Below are 16,877 nucleotides of genomic sequence, written 5' to 3' on the forward strand. Positions count from 1 at the left end.
AGAAAGGAGTTGCATGAACCCAAGATTTTTTTCCATAGCCTATTAATGAAACATTGAATCCCTTTTCAAAGCTGTGTGGGAATATCATGATCGTCAAGTATGCCCCATGCATTGCAAATTAAAATATGATCAATTTGCAAGACAGCTGTAAATTTCTCTCCATAACTCCAGCCCAGTATAATTATGTACCTGACGTAAGATTCATTACAATAACTGCAGGGTAGGAAATAATCAGGCACCTGAAAGATAATATACACCCTGTTAATTGTGGAGAGAGATGATTAACTATTTTATATTGTTGACATGAGGGGTTAACTGTAAAAGGATAAATAAAAGAAGTAAAAAGAAATTCCAAGCTGAGCACTGGTGGCTCATGCCTATAATCCCAGGTGCTCAGGATGCTGAGATCTGAGAATCACAGTTCAAAGCCAGCCTGGGCAGAAAAGTCTGTGTGACTCCAATTAAACACCAGAAAACCAGAAATGGAGCTGTGGCTCAAAGTTATCCTTGAGAAAAATAGCTTAGGCACAGCGCCCAGTCCCTGAGTTCAAGCCCCATGATTCACCCCCCCAAAAAATTTATTTCCTAATGAATAATGTTACCATTGAGGGCCATATTTGTTTTGTTTATATGAAGTGCATTCAATGTTGACTTGAGCATAATGGTATTTTGTGTGTGTGTTGTTAGATCTTTTGACACCAGCCTCTGTCTCTGTCTCTGTCTATCTCTCTCCCTTGCCAGCCCACTTTCTTTCACATTTACTGACAGTCCTAATAGGTATTTACTAAACAGAACAATCCATTGTTTCAAGCCTCTCCCACTCCTGACTGCTGTACTTACAGTCTCTGCATCAGTCTATGCATCACTGTCAAACTACTTAAGTATTATAGGGAAAATTGAATTCTGTCCTCTAGTCCTATTAGCAGCTAGCGGAAGACCAGTGGACTGGCAGAAAGGGAGATCCTCCTCCACTCTCCCTCCACCCTGCCTCTTTCCTTGAACTTAGTTTTGGTCAAGTGGACATTGGGCTTTCTGGAATCCATCAGCCCTGTTAAGCTTGTAAGCCCTTGGAGATTCAAAGAACCAAGCAAGCAACCAGTGCCTTTATAGAAACACTCACCCTTAACCTCGCAAACAGCCTTCATATTCAATGATTCAATAACTGGAAATGCACAGCATTGTTTAAATACCACTCTGAGGTGGTGCCAAGCCTTTTCCATTTACATGGAGCAAACACAGACAGAACCATCAGCATCGAACACATTTGTGCTATGCACTTACTGCCACTAACCTCTGTAAGGTTTTTATTATAGTGTGTGGCACATACAGAACATTGAATTAATGTTGAGAAACATCTAAATACCTCCGAAGTATAATGAATTTCTCCCTGTAAGTCTGCTTCCCTTCCACACCAGTTAGACAAGAGACTATTACAAATTATTCCACTGTGTTGGTACACCAGCTCTAAAATTTGATGTAGTGTCAAGGTTGATGATAATGATCTAGCAAAGAATGTGAGATTTACAGTTTAGTCCATAAAAGTTGAAGCCATATTCAGCCATGAGGATAGGGGGTAAATCAGGGAGGGATGAGTGAGTAGGTTGAAAGGGGTGATATTGAGCAAGACATCTTGTGCTCGTGAACTGCTTTGTGAAATAGCAACTCATTTGTACAATGATGTAAAGCAGATACAAAATAAAATTTAAACTAATAGAAAAAAAAGAGCTATACACTGCCAGTGGTTGGACTATGTGTCATCTGGGAAATAAGAATAATAGTACTTCATCCAACTCCTGCATGTGTAAAGTGATGGCTATTGGTAAGGGAGACTGAGGAACCAATTGTAGTTGTTTTCTGAAAACCAGCAACTCCCCATCATATATTGAAAAGCAAGCCATAGAGACCCCACAAGCCAGGCTCTGGCGTCTTCTAAGGAGAAAGGGGCTTTCTTTACCCTGAGCACCTGACAAAGCCCAGACACAAACCAATGGTTATCTTTCCACCAGTGCCATGGCTCATGGAAGAGAACAGGGGCCACCTGCTTGGCGCCTGGCAAGGTACCCAATGGGAGCTGACTTTCCTACACAGAACTCACATCAGATAAATCCAAAGTGGGCCTGCATTTTCAAGAGCAGCTAAATGCAGACTCCGTTGCTGCCTTTCTTGCATTCTCATTGCACACCCTCCTTCCCTCCCATCCTGCGGTCTCCGCACTGCCATGCAGGGATCTCTGAGGACCCATCAGGGGGAACATTGCATGTGCACGTGCTCTTGCACATATAAGTAATGGAGAGCTGATTCGGGCAGAAGGACTTACATATTTTTTCCCCTCTCAAATGACATATCTGAGCATTAAAAGCAATGTGTTCTGTTCCCCTGCTAGCAAGGAATAATGAAAACCAGAATGTTGCCTTTCCCGCAGCTCTCGCCTTTGAATGGTGCAAAAGCAGAAATGATTCTTTCGTTTGTAGGCAGCAACAGCCTCCAGAAGCTTCGGGAACATTGCCAAGAGCCCTGCAAAGCCTCCATAGCTAATTGGGAACTGGCTTATTAGTGACACTTTTGAGAGTCAGGTTGTCATTGAAGACAAACGAAGGAGAACACGGTGGGCGCTGCAGCCTGGAATTAGGTGGTGGGAGGCAGGGCTGGATCCTGCCCCTTGCAAGAACATTGCTCTGTCATTTTCTCAAGCTGTGCTCAGCTCCCTTGCAAAAGCATGGGGTCTCAGGAGGCTGCAGGCGACACCTTAGCCTCCATTCTGCCTTCCACATTGCCTTCCACCATCTGCATCAGGAGGGCTGATTTCAAAGGTACCCTGAGCTGCTTAACACAACCAAGAATAGCTTATCAGGCCCTTCTAGTAGCCTTTGAACCAGATGTCGTGTGTGTGTGTGTGTGTGTGTGTGTGTGTGTGTGTGTGTGTGTGTGTGTGTGTGTGTAACTAACTGCAAGTGTTTTATTTTATACTCATTAGACAATTCCAGTCTCTGATAACCCACAAGGATGTAGGTAAACAGTAAAAAGTCAGTAAAATGAGAAACAAATTGAAAAAAAAATCCTGAAAAGTATAAATTCTAATTAAGTCAAAATATCGAGAAGGTACATTAATTAGGAAGCATCACAAGAAATGCACACGATTAGTGATTTCATTTAAGGCCTCTTTGGGGTTTTCCTTGTGGGTTTTTTTGAAGGTTAAGGACAGCGTGTGATTGTCTATGTAAGCCCCAGATCATCAGATGCTGCCTCTCTGCACAGGGGTCTTTGAGGTCTGGTAACTTAATGCCCCGGTAATAAACTGGATCTCTTTACTGTTGCTCGTTGATAGGAGCCTGATCGGGATAAACTGCGCTTATTTCTGTGTTAATATCCTACCTCCCACCCCACATTGTTTTTAATTTAAAAATAAGACTTTGTGTTGTTCAAAATTCAGGAGAGATAGGTGAGCTCACCCAGCTTCCATTTGTTGTGCTAACTGCTGAGTGCAAGGACAAGATCTTCTCACAACTTCAGAAAGAACAACACCTAGGCCATCGAATTAAGTCCTTCCTTGTGTTCTATACCAGTCAGGGCAGGGGTCAGCCATACAGAATTTTTTTTCTACTGGTGCTAGAAGTCTCCATAAGCTCAGAGCAATGGGAACATGGAAAGTGTAGTTCATACCATCTGTGCATTGTCCTACTTCATTGTCTCTCTCATCTTTTTCAGGAAAGTTATTCTTCCTGTACTAATGATAGAGCCTTTGTACATTGCACAACTGAAGTTCAACATGTACCTTATTAGTTTCCTGACTCTTAACGTAGTCCATTTCTCACTGGAACTCTTGTTCTTGATATCAGGCACATACATAAGCACATATGTGCACACAGATGCATTTTAATGCTAAATAACGTTGGGATGGTTGTCTACCCAATAGTGAGCCATTTTCTCCCCTTTCTTCTTTGCTAATAGAATTTGTCTTGCACCAGACAAAAGAAAATGTCAGTTACCAGCATTCACAGCCCTGTCACTTTTAGAAGTAGTGATGACAAAGTTTTAGGGTGGTTGAGCAGCATCAAGAGATGATAATGTGTCACGGTTGTTTGTATAACTGTGACAGAGTTCTACAGCAGCTATGAATGGTGTGACACAATTCTGGAGTGGCCATGTTACATTGTTATATCAGCAATGCACTGATTTTCCTACCATGGGATATGTTGTCTTTGACTATTGGTCATTTTCTCTCTTTAGAAATCACTAACATCTTCAAGCCAAAGCTCTAGCCTTTCTCATTCATTCATTTCCAGAATCTATTCCACAATTATTTATTAAGTGGTACAAGGAATTATCCCAGGCATAGAAGACTGGACAAAAGACAGGCACATGGATGAGAAAAATGTACATGTTATATTTGTTCTCACCTTTAATAAAGCAAAACAAGAATGACGAGTAACTGAAGACACTATTCCAATAAAGTGGGATGCACTAGGGAATCGGATAGCATTTGAAACATGCGATGTAGAAGGAAAGCTAATAAGTTCAGAATTTGGAGGTTCAATATGAATGTCAAAAGGAAATGTCCAGTAATCAGATGTATACATGCCTCTGAAGCTCAACAAATGTCAAAGATAAGATGTGTGTTTGAGAACCATGATATTTAACTTGTAAATTTTCTCTCACTTTGCATTTCTCTCTTTATCATGTTTTTCTGCTTTCCAGGTGGTCTGAGCACCACATTTCTGCTATAGGATTTTTATGAAATGGGCATCTATTCATATTCCACCAAATTTCTTCTTTTTTTCTCCTTTGTATCCTCATGATCTGTTCCCTCTTTATAGGTTTGATTCATATTATAGAGCTCTGATTATATTGACGCTTTCAGCCAGTTTTCAAAATTCCCTAGGAGTATCTATATTAAAGCATTTTTTCATAATTATGCTCATTCATTCTCTGCATAGAGTGTTATTTCAGTTCTAATGTAATGCAATTTTATGTGTGTGTGTGTGGGGGGGAGAGAGAGAGAGAGAGAGGGAGAGAGAGAGAGTATCTGTGTTATTTGGCTCTCTTGCTCATTATTAGGCAAGAAAATTCTCTGGTTTTATTTTCCAAGATGCAGGCCTGAGGCCATGTTGTTTCCTTGGAAGCTACAGAAAGTAGAATGCACGATGAGAAAAGGTTGTTGGTAAAGAACATCAATAAAAATCAGTGCACTGTTAAGCCAGCTACCACTGGGAACCAGTGCGCAACACTTCCTTGGTCATTATCCCATCTAAGAAACAAGGGAGTGCTCAATGGGTGGAGCCATTGTTTTAGGCAGAGCTGCCTGCCACCATTTAGGTAAAAGTTTTTCAGGTAAAGAAGCATACTAGCAGTTGGGGACCGATCAAAGCCCTGTAAAGACCCAGCAATTCCACTTTTGGGCATTTGCCCGAATGATCACAAACAAGACGATACTTAAACTACCAGAACAACTATGTTTATTGCAGCATTATTTACCATAGCTAAGATATGGAACCAACCCAGATGCCCCTCAGTAGATGAATGGATCAAGAAAATGTGGTATATATACACAATGGAATTCTATGCCTCCATCAGAAAGAATGACATTGCCCCATTTGTTAGGAAATGGAAAGACTTGGAAAAAATTATATTAAGTGAAGTAAGCCAGGCCCAAAGAAACATAGGTCCCATGGATATGTCTGAGACAAGCAGAAAAGGTCAGATAAGATGATGTTAGGTGAAATGAACCCCAAGATAAGGACTCAAGTGGTTTTTCTTTCTTGCTATTGTGTCTAACATATTTATAAGGTGCTTTTTTTGTTGCTTTGTATGTCCCTCCACCACGGTTTAATCCCTGTTTTCACTGTATTTGATATTGATATAATTTGTGGAGGGGAAGGGAAAAAACAAATTATTTAAATAAGAATACAGGTGGACCCATTGCAACTATGAGATGTACAAGATGCTATGTTGAAAAACGAACTTTACAACTTGGGCGGGGGGGGGGTGGTAAGTCGTGGAGATGGGAAAGCAGGGATGGTAGGGGCAAACAAAGGAGGAGGCAACAATGCTTGATAAGAAATGTACTCATTACCTTGCTCATGTAATTGTAACCCCTCTGTATGGTATTTTCACAATAAAAAAAACTTATTTTTTAAAAAGTGCTCAGTCTCAAAAGATGCTTTGACAACATTGGATCAGTGACAGAGATTGGTTTTTTGGTCATTTATTTAATTACTGGATATTCTTTTGTCTTTTTTAGCTCTTCTTTAGCTTTACCACGCATTTGTGTACTATAATATAATACTGATGATAATTGCCAAGATGTGGTATTGGATTTTTCAGTTAAAGGCTCAGTCAGCCACAAGACTGCACTGACTTTAGATGCCAGAAATCATCAAAGGTTCTCTGGACATTTGCACTTAGGATCTAAGGAATATAAATACAAGGACTCCCATCACTCCTTCAAAGTTAATAATTTCTGAAATGACTCACAGAACTCAGAATGTGCTATACTGATGATTTAATTTCATTTTAAAGGATACACATATAATGGTGTCTGGCAGAGGGGGTAATTCATCCATTCATGATGGAGTCAGAGTTTGCCATCTCGTTAACCATCTTGTTACCTCAATATGAACTTTAGTGTCCAGAGTTTTTAACGGAGCTTCATTACATAGGTATGATTAATTTAAACAGTTGCCATGTGGTTGAACTCAATATTTCATCCCTTCCCTGAACACTAGGAGGTTACTCAATAGGAGTAGCTCAAACTGCAAGCTTCTAATCTCATGATGGGTCTCTTCGTTAGAGCTTGTACCTATCCTGGTCATCTCATTAGCATGATCTATCAGAATTCACTACAAATACCATAAAGTTCTGTCACCAAGAAGCCTAAACAAAGATCAGACAAATTCTTCATTTTCCCCTATTTCACCATGCAGAGACAATGGAATCTTCTTGGGTCTCAATCTGTAGAGAAGTTCTGTTTGTTGCTATTAGCCTATGATTTCTAGCAGGCATTCATTTAATACACTTTTTATACTAAGAATCCTGTTCCTCACTACTCAAGTTTCTCTTGACTACATTTAAATTGTATCTGTAGCATGCAATCCTTCCTTCAAGGATTCCTCAAAAGTACAAAACCCAAATGAATGTAAAACTATGATGGAGGAAGAATACCCTTGGGTAAGAAAGGCTGATTTCCTGGTTGCTGGGTAGACATAGATCCATAGAGATGTGAACCTAGAACATCTGTATAAACAATGGGGAAAGTATAAGATGCTATCTTCTCATATGAAGAAGGATGTTTTATTTTATAGTTTGTCCTCCATTCTGATTAAATGACTTGGTATCTTGTAGAAATTGTCCCCAGAGATTTTGATAGTAGACTCTTCATTTTTAGGTGTGGTGCCTGAGTATAGGATATGAATCAAGGACCATTTCAAAGAATAACTCCAACAATTGTCTTTGTATATTTTCTTTATAAATAATATACCAATCTAATAATATACCTCTAATAATATACCAATCTTCTTTTCATATCTTTTAATTATAAACAAGCTCTGACTTTTGTTCCACTACAAAAGTGTTCATGAGGAGACGGGGGAAGATGGCGGAGGAGAAGCTGGAATCTGAACAAGCTCTTGCATAGAAAGCAGTTTTAGAGTTCCAGTGAACAGTCCTAAGCCAGAGAATCACACCAAGTGTGCCATCACAGGGCAGAGAGTTAGACAAGAGAGGGCAAGCCAAGGCAAAAAGACACATCTGAGCGCCTGCCAGCAGCCGCCGCCGCCGCGGCGGCGGCAGGGTCCCGGCGGAGAACGCAGCCGGGGCCATAACTGAGCGCTCACACAGACAGTCCAGGATGAAGGAGCCATATGCAGTGGGCAAGCGGATTCTACTCAACACCAGCAAGAACCGACAAGGAGCGGACATCTTCATCCTGCAGTTCGCAGACCAGAGACAACCCAGGATCCAAGACTCGGTGTGAGTAGAAGCCCGACGTCCTCACTCCTTCTCAGGGAGCAGAGGAGGGAAGGCCACCCCTCCCCCCCCCCAGCACCGGTGATCTCCATCTTGGATACCGACAAAGCTCGGAGGAGCTGCCAGCTCCAACCCAGGCCTTGGAATAAAATGAGCCATTTAGCAGGTCACAAGAACTTAACGGTGGCTAAGTGACCTGCCAGACTCAGCTCCATCCAGGGAAAAGTCACCCAGCTCAGGCACCAGCCATTGGAGTGGCTTTCCTCACTGGGTAACCAGAGCCAGAGGCTGCCCCTCCCTCTAGCAGCCTCAACAATCAATTGAAAAACAGAAACTCTGAGAATGGCTCCAGGCTGGGCTCTGTGAGTTTTTTTTTTCTTTTTTTTCACAAAATAGCCCCAGGAAAAAGCTACTGATTGTTGAAAGGCCTCAACTCTACCCAGAACCTAGCCTTACCACTGCATCCCCCTCTTTTGTGATTCTCAAAGCAGATCACCCTCCCAGTAAACTAATCTGGGAGGGGGATCTCAAAATCTTGGGTAAAGCAGAGCATTTTTCTGCCTGTTCGAACAAACTGACTTAAGAAACCAATCAAGCCACAGGACCTCAAGCGGACCAGAGACTCAAACAAGAGGCTGTTTACAGACAAAGGGGAGATACAGGATTCTTCCCACCCCTCCGAAAAAATAAAAAAAAAATCAAAGAACTTTTTTTTTCTTCTCTTCCTCTTCTTTTCTTTTCTTTTTTTTTCTCTTTTTTTTCTTTTTTTTGGTACCTTTTATATATAAAATTTTTTTTCCTTTTCTAAAAATTTTATTAATCTTTAATTTTTGCCTTTTTTGAAAAATAATTGTTTTCCAGTAATTTTTTTTCCTCTGATAAATTTTATTTTAGGAATACATGAATGTGTGTTTTCCTTTCTTTTCTTGTCCTCTTTCTCTTTTTCTTTCTTTCTTAACTATCTTTTTGTTTTTTTGTCTAGCTCTACTGAACTTCTGATCTTTTTCTCTCCCTTTCTAATCCTTTTCACCTTTTCCTCTCTTTTGATCTTCTGTATGTGACTTAACTCTTGTCCTGCACATCCTCAGATAAACCCGTAGTTAACTACTAGACCCTATCCCCCATTGTGTACACACTTAATCCACAAGTTTATTACTCAATTCAAAACCTCTGAGACTTAAATTCCTTAATAGCAGTACTACCTCTTTATACCTATATAATATTTTAAGCATTTTCTTAAGTTTTTCACTTCTCCTCTATGTCCCTACCCTTCTATTAATATACTCACATTCCTCTTTAAATAGATGGTCTTTTAAGCTCCATAATAATATTAATTTTTACGTTTCTATTTTTTTCTGGTCTCTTTTCATTTCCCTTTCCCTTTCTTCCTTTTCTCTCTCTCTCTACTTGCATCCTACCCAACCTATTTCCTGCATTGAGATTAGGACATAGTTAACTCTCCCTGTGCCTCCCCACACCAATCTATTCCTATTTTTTACCCACATCTCTCCCTAACCCTAAAAATTTCTGGTTTTCCAAATTCTTCTCTGCAGTTCGAAACCCATTAACATATAGTTGTTTGATGTTGAATAGATGTATCTGTTGAACTAGATTGTATCTGTAGACTATCTGTACAAACACAAACTTTGGTTGATGGTTGCCTTAAGATAGTGTTCTAGCACAAAACTGGTGCTATTTTCATCTCAAATGGGCAGAGTAAGCCGGAAAAACACAAGAAAAATGGCAAATCCGGGTATCTCAATTCCCAATCTTGATAATCAGGGGTCAGATCAGATAATGAACAACCCAGAGGAGAGTTCCCAAATAGCCCTACAAACACTGGTGGCAAACATGATAAATGAGAAGTTTGACAACTTACAAAGGACTCTGTATGAGCGTGATAGGGAGAGAGAGGAGGCATCCCAAAAGTTTATACAGGAATATCATAAGCATGAGGAAGCTACTCAAAAACTGATACAGGATTTGCGTGAACAACTTGAGAATACTCAAAGAGAAAGGGAGGAATGGCGTGAGCAGGCTGAGAACACTCAAAGAGAACTGCAGGAATCCCACGAACGGGAAGAAAGAGAACTGCAGGAATCCCACAGACAGGAGGAAGCTAATCAAAGAGTAATTCAGGAATTGAGAGACCAGGTAGAGAATACACAAAGATCACTAAAGGCATTCATGGAATCCATTAACAAAGAGCTGAAGGAAGTCAGGGAGACCACAAAGGGAATGTTGAATGGAACCAAACAGAAGGAATGGGAGCCCAAAGAAACCATAACCAATCAACTAAGTGATTTGAGAACAAACACTGAACACCAAATTAAGGAAGTAAAGAAATTCATACAAGACCTAAAACAGAGCTTCAACAAAGAACTTGAAGCCATCAAAGCTGACCAATTAGAAGGAAAAGAGATAAAAAACAAAGTAGAGAGTCTTGACAGCAGGTTAGACCGTGCAGAAGATCGAATCTCAGGGATTGAAGACAGCCTAGATATTATAGAGAAAGAACATACAACCATCCAAGACAAGTCCAAGAAATATGATAGATCTATCCAACACCTGGAAGACACCATCAGAAGGCCTAATCTAAGGATAATGGGTGTAGAGGAGCACCTAGAAACAGAAGTTAATGGTCTAGGAAATTTGTTTAACAGGATCCTAGCAGAGAACTTCCCAAACATACAAAAAGATAGGTCTATTCAGATACAAGAAGCTTTTAGAACCCCAAATAGACCAGACCAGAATAGGACATCCCACCGTCACATTATAATCCACACAGGATCAACTCAGACCAAGGAAAAGATCCTTAAAGCTGTCAAGGAGAAAAGGTTAATCACCTATAAAGGGAAACCAATTAGAATTACTTCAGATTTCTCAGCAGAGACAATCAAAGCAAGAAGAGCCTGGAATGATGTATGCCATGCCCTAAAAACAAACAACTATCAACCAAGAATACTGTACCCAGCTAAACTCTCCTTCATAACTGAAGGCCAAATAAAAACCTTCCATAGCAAAGAAAAATTGAAACAATACATCTCCACCAAACCAACCCTACAAAAGATTCTTAAAGATGTCCTACACATAGAAAACCAACAAGACCGCAACAAAGGCCAAGAAACTGCACCCAAACTGAGAATCCAAGAACCTTAGGAAGAACCCAGTTTTCGCAGCCCCCAAGAAGGTGGATAACATGGCAGGAACTCCCAAATACCTCTCAGTCCTATCTCTTAACGTTAACGGACTGAACTCTCCAATTAGGCGACATAGACTGTCTAGTTGGATTAAAAAACAAGACCCTTCTATCTGCTGCCTGCAGGAGTCACATCTTGCCCGTAAAAACAAACACATTTTCAATGTTAAAGGCTGGAACAAAATCTACCAAGCAAACGGCCCCCATAAACAGGTGGGAGTTGCAATCCTAATATCAGATAAAATAGACTTCAAATTAAAATTCGTGAGAAGAGATAAAGAAGGTTGCTACATACTAATTAAAGGATCTCTCCTTCAGGAGGATATTACAATTCTAAATATCTATTCGCCAAACAATGGAGCACCCAAATTTATCAAAGAAACACTACTTTCCCTCAAATCCCATATAGATCCAAAGACATTAATTGTTGGGGATTTTAACACACCACTCTCCCCACTAGATAGATCAACTCGGCAAAAACTCAACAGAGAAACCGCAGATCTAAACAGCTGCATAGATCAACTAGACTTAACAGACATTTACCGAACATTTCACCCAGCAGCATCAGAATACACGTTCTTCTCAGCAGCACATGGAACGTTTTCTAAAATAGACCACATTTTAGGCCACAAAGCAAACGTCTAAATTCAGAAACATTGAAGTTATACCTTGCATTCTCTCTGACCACAAGGGAATAAAATTAGAACTCAACACCAAAAGCCACCAAAGAAAGTCCGGTATCACATGGAGGCTGAACAACACACTGCTGAATCAAGAGTGGGTCATGGAAGAGATTAGAAAGGAAATTCAAATGTTCATGCTTTTCAACAAAAATGAACACACAAATTACCAACTCCTCAGGGACACAGCAAAGATAGTACTCAGAGGCAAGTTTATAGCTCTGAGCTCCTACATCAACAAATTGGAGAGATCTGAAACTAGCAACTTAATGACACATCTAAACCTCCTTGAAAAAGAGCAGCAAGATAAACCTCAATCCACTAGACGGAAAGAAATAATCAAAATTAAATCAGAATTAAATGAATTAGAATCCAAAAAAACTATAGAAAGAATCAACAAAACAAAGAGTTGGTTCTTCCAAAAACTTAACAAAATTGACAGACCCTTAGCAAATCTTATCAGAAAAAGGAGAGAACACACCCAAATTAATAAACTCAGAGATGAGAATGGAAACATCACCATGGAAACAACCAAGATTCAGAACATTATAAGGGAATACTTCTCAAAACTTTATGCTAATAAGTTTGAGAACTTGACAGAAATGGACCTTTTCCTAGCAAATATTGACATGCCAAAACTAAACCAAGATGAGTTAAACCAGCTTAACAGGCCCATATCAAGCATTGAAATAGAAACAGCAATAAGAGACCTCCCAGCTAAGAAAAGTCCAGGACCAGATGGTTTTACAGCAGAATTTTACAAGGCCTTCAAAGCAGAGCTCACACCAATACTCCTCCAACTCTTCAATGAAATTGAAAGAGAAAGCTCACTACCGAACACATTCTATGAAGCCATCATAACCCTCATCCCAAAACCAGGCAGGGACTCATCGAAGAAAGAGAACTATAGACCCATTTCTTTGATGAACATTGATGCAAAACTTCTCAACAAAATTTTGGCCAATCGACTTCAACAATTCATCCAAAAAATCATACACCATGATCAAACAGGATTCATTTCAGGGATGCAAAGCTGGTTCAATATATGCAAATCAATTAATATTATTCATCACATCAACAGGAGCAAGAATAAGAACCACATGGTTATTTCAATAGATGCAGAAAAAGCATTCGACAACATCCAACACCCCTTTATGATGAAGGTTTTGGAAAAATTAGGAATCCATGGAACATTCCTCAATACAATAAAGGCTGTATATGACAAACCTACAGCCAGCATTATACTCAATGGTGAAAAACTAAAGCCATTTACTCTCAACTCAGGAACAAGACAAGGATGCCCACTCTCTCCACTTCACTTCAATTTAGTATTAGAATGCCTAGTTACAGCAATAAGACAAGATGCAGACATAAAGGGGATCCAAATAGGGAAAGAAGAAATAAAACTCTCCCTCTTTGCAGATGACATGATCTTGTATTTAAAGAATCTCATAGACTCCACTCCCAAATTACTCAAGCTGATTCAAAACTTTGGCAAAGTATCAGGTTATAAAATTAACCCCCAAAAATCAATGGCTTTTCTGTATGCCAACAATGAGAAAAATGTGGCTGAAATTAGGAAAGCAACTCCATTTGTAATAGCTCCACAAAAAATAAAATACCTAGGAATTAACTAAAGAAGTGAAGGACCTCTATGATGAAAACTTTAAAATCTTAAAAAAGGAAATCAACACAGAACTTAAAAAATGGCAAAGCCTCCCATGCTCCTGGATTGGAAAGATTAACATTGTGAAAATGACAATTCTTCCCAAGGCTATTTACAAATTCAACGCAATACCTATCAAAATTCCAACCTCATTCTTTAAGGAAATAGAAGAGGCAATCCAAAAATTCATATGGAAAAATAAAAGACCCCGAATAGCAAAAACGCTCCTCAACGGAAAGAACACTGCTGGAGGAATATCAATACCAAACTTCAAACTCTACTATAAAGCCATAGTAATCAAAACAGCTTGGTATTGGCATAAGAACAGACCTCAGGACCAATGGAATAGAATTGAAAACCCAGAAATGAACCTACAGACCTATAGCCATCTAATCTTCGATAAGGGAGCTAAAACAATAGAATGGAAGAAAGACAACGTCTTCAGTAAATGGTGCTGGCAAAATTGGTTAACTACATGTAGAAAACTTAAGCTAGATCCTTATATATCACCCTGCACCAGAATCAACTCCAAATGGATCAAAGACCTTGAACTCAAAGCAGACACTCTGAAAACATTACAGGATGGAATAGGAGAAACCCTAGGTCTCCTTGGCTCAGGCCGAAATTTTCTGAATAGAGACCCGGAAACACAACAAATCAAAGAAAGGTTGGACAAATGGGATTGCATAAAGTTACTGAGCTTCTGCAGGGCAAATGACATAGCTAGCAAGATCAATAGAAAATCCACGGATTGGGAGAAGATCTTTACTAGTCATACAACGGACAAGGGTCTCATATCTAAAATATACTTGGAACTCAAAAAATTAAACCCCCCAACAACAAATCCTCAAAGAAACGACTGCCCAATAAGTAAGTGGGCAAAAGACTTAAAGAGAAACTTCTCTGAAGAAGAAAGAAGGATGGCCAATAGACACATGAAGAAATGTTCAACATCCCTAGCCATAAAAGAAATGCAAATCAAAACAACATTGAGATATCACCTCACTCCAGTTAGAACGGCAAAAATCAAGAACTCTAACAACAACAGATGCTGGAGGGGATGTGGACAGAAAGGAACTTTACTTCATTGTTGGTGGGAATGTAAACTTGTTCAACCACTTTGGAAAGCAGTATGGAGGCTCCTCAAAAGACTTCACATAGAACTCCCCTATGACCCAGCAATCCCACTTTTGGGCATTTACCCAAATGTTTACAAACAGGACCACACTAAAGCTACCAGCACAACTATGTTTATTGCAGCATTATTTACCATAGCTAAGATATGGAACCAACCCAGATGCCCCTCAGTAGATGAATGGATCAAGAAAATGTGGTATATATACACAATGGAATTCTATGCCTCCATCAGAAAGAATGACATTGCCCCATTTGTTAGGAAATGGAAAAACTTGGAAAAAATTATATTAAGTGAAGTAAGCCAGGCCCAAAGAAACATAGGTCCCATGGTTTCCCTTATTTGTAATATCTAGGGTATATATATATGAGTCAAGCAGAAAAGGTCAGATAATGTGATGTCAGGAAAATGAACCCTTAGATGTGTATTTTAATGTTTTTTTCTTTCATGCATGTGTTTCTAATGCATTTATAAGATTATCTCTTTGTTGCTTTGTATGTCCCTCCCCCACAGTATAACCCCTGCTTTCACTATATTTGATGTCAGTATAACTTGTGGAGGAGATGGGGAAAAACCAGTTGTTTAAGGATACAGGTGGACCTGTTGCAACAATGAGAAGTACAAGTTGTCATGTCCAAAACGAGCTTTACAACTTCGGTCCGGGGGGGGGGGGGGGGGGAAGGAATAGGATTGGGATGGGGGGAGGGGGGAGGCTGGGAAGGGATGTGAAGGGTAAACAAAGGAGGAGGCTGCAATGCTTGGTAAGAAATGTACACATTATCCTGCCCATGTAATTGTAACTCCTCTGTACAGTATGTTCTCAAATAAAATAAAATTAAATTAAAAAAAAAGAAAAAAGAAAAAAGCCGGATGTGGCGCTGTGGCTCAAGTGGTAGAGTGCTAGCCTTGAGCTGAAGAGCTAAGGGACAGTGCCCAGGCCCAGAGTTCAGGCCCAACGACCAGACCAAAAAAAAAAAAAAAAAAGTGTTCATGACAAAATTGGCTGATGGTACAACTTCTTTAAACATACACTGAGCCATGAGCTCAGATAAAACAAATTGATATGCAAGTAATATACAGACTGGTTTCCTTCGCCTAAAACAGAATGGTTAATAATTGAGGACCAAAGTCTTTTATATGTGTATATATGTATACATGTTTAATTTTATTGTATACTATTTTAACCATTTCACAGTTCAGGTAATGTGTACATTTTTCTTTTGGGCAATGTCATCCCTTCCTTCACTTCCCCTAAATTTTCCTTTTCCATTTATTTCATATTTTTTAATCTATCTTTCTTTTTAAAAAAATCAATACTATGTCTATGCATAAATATCTGAACTCATATAAAAAATATAGCCACAAAACCAATCCTACATCAAGCAAACACTTTCCTTTCAGAATCTAATTACCCTGCAACTTGCCATGGAATTAGCTAACAACTGGTATGGTATTCTGTTCAGATTAACCCTCTGCTAATGTCACCAATATTGTTTCCCAAGAGGGTGAGTTTGCAACTGTGAGTTAAATAATTCATTGGGGTATGTAAAGCAGGAAACCTTTGAGCTTAAAGGTGAACAATCATCTCAGTTATCACCATAGAATTCTGTATCTGATTTTCAGGAAATTATCAAGGGAAAACAATATGCACAAAATAATTTAAACAACATCTGCTTCAGATGCTGCATTAATCCTCTCTGAGACAGCCGAGTGGATGATCATTTTTGTTATGTGAGAATACAGTGTTCTCTTCTAAATGGGTTAAGTAGATGCTGGAGTAGAACCCAGATGAGAATCAGAATAGGAAAATATGAATAGAGGATGGTGCTGTTACGAGCTTTATGGCCTTATTTCACATAAACAACAAATTAATCCATGGAGAAAGGCTTTGTTGTTTCTTTTTTTCTGACAATATGTGACTTGTTTAACCATGCATAAGTCTTTGAGTCAGCTCCCTGGAAAGCCTATCACTAAAGTCATTCTGAGGCACACACACACACACACACACACACACAGGCATGCCAGCACTGGGGCTTGAACTCTGGCCTCACAGGCTCACTTAGCTTTCAAGGCCAGTGCACTACAATGAGCCACATGTTCACATCCAGCTTTCTGATGATTAAGTGAAGATCAGAATCTGTGTCTGCTGGCTTCGAACTGCAGTCCTCAGATCTCAGCCTACTTAGTAGTAAGGATTACTGTCATGAGCCACTGGCATCAGGCTCTGCTTTAATT

Source organism: Dipodomys merriami, unplaced genomic scaffold, assembly GCF_024711535.1.
Source record: "Dipodomys merriami isolate MVZ:Mamm:240054 unplaced genomic scaffold, mDipMer1.0.p SCAF_15, whole genome shotgun sequence".
Lineage (NCBI taxonomy): Eukaryota > Metazoa > Chordata > Mammalia > Rodentia > Heteromyidae > Dipodomys > Dipodomys merriami.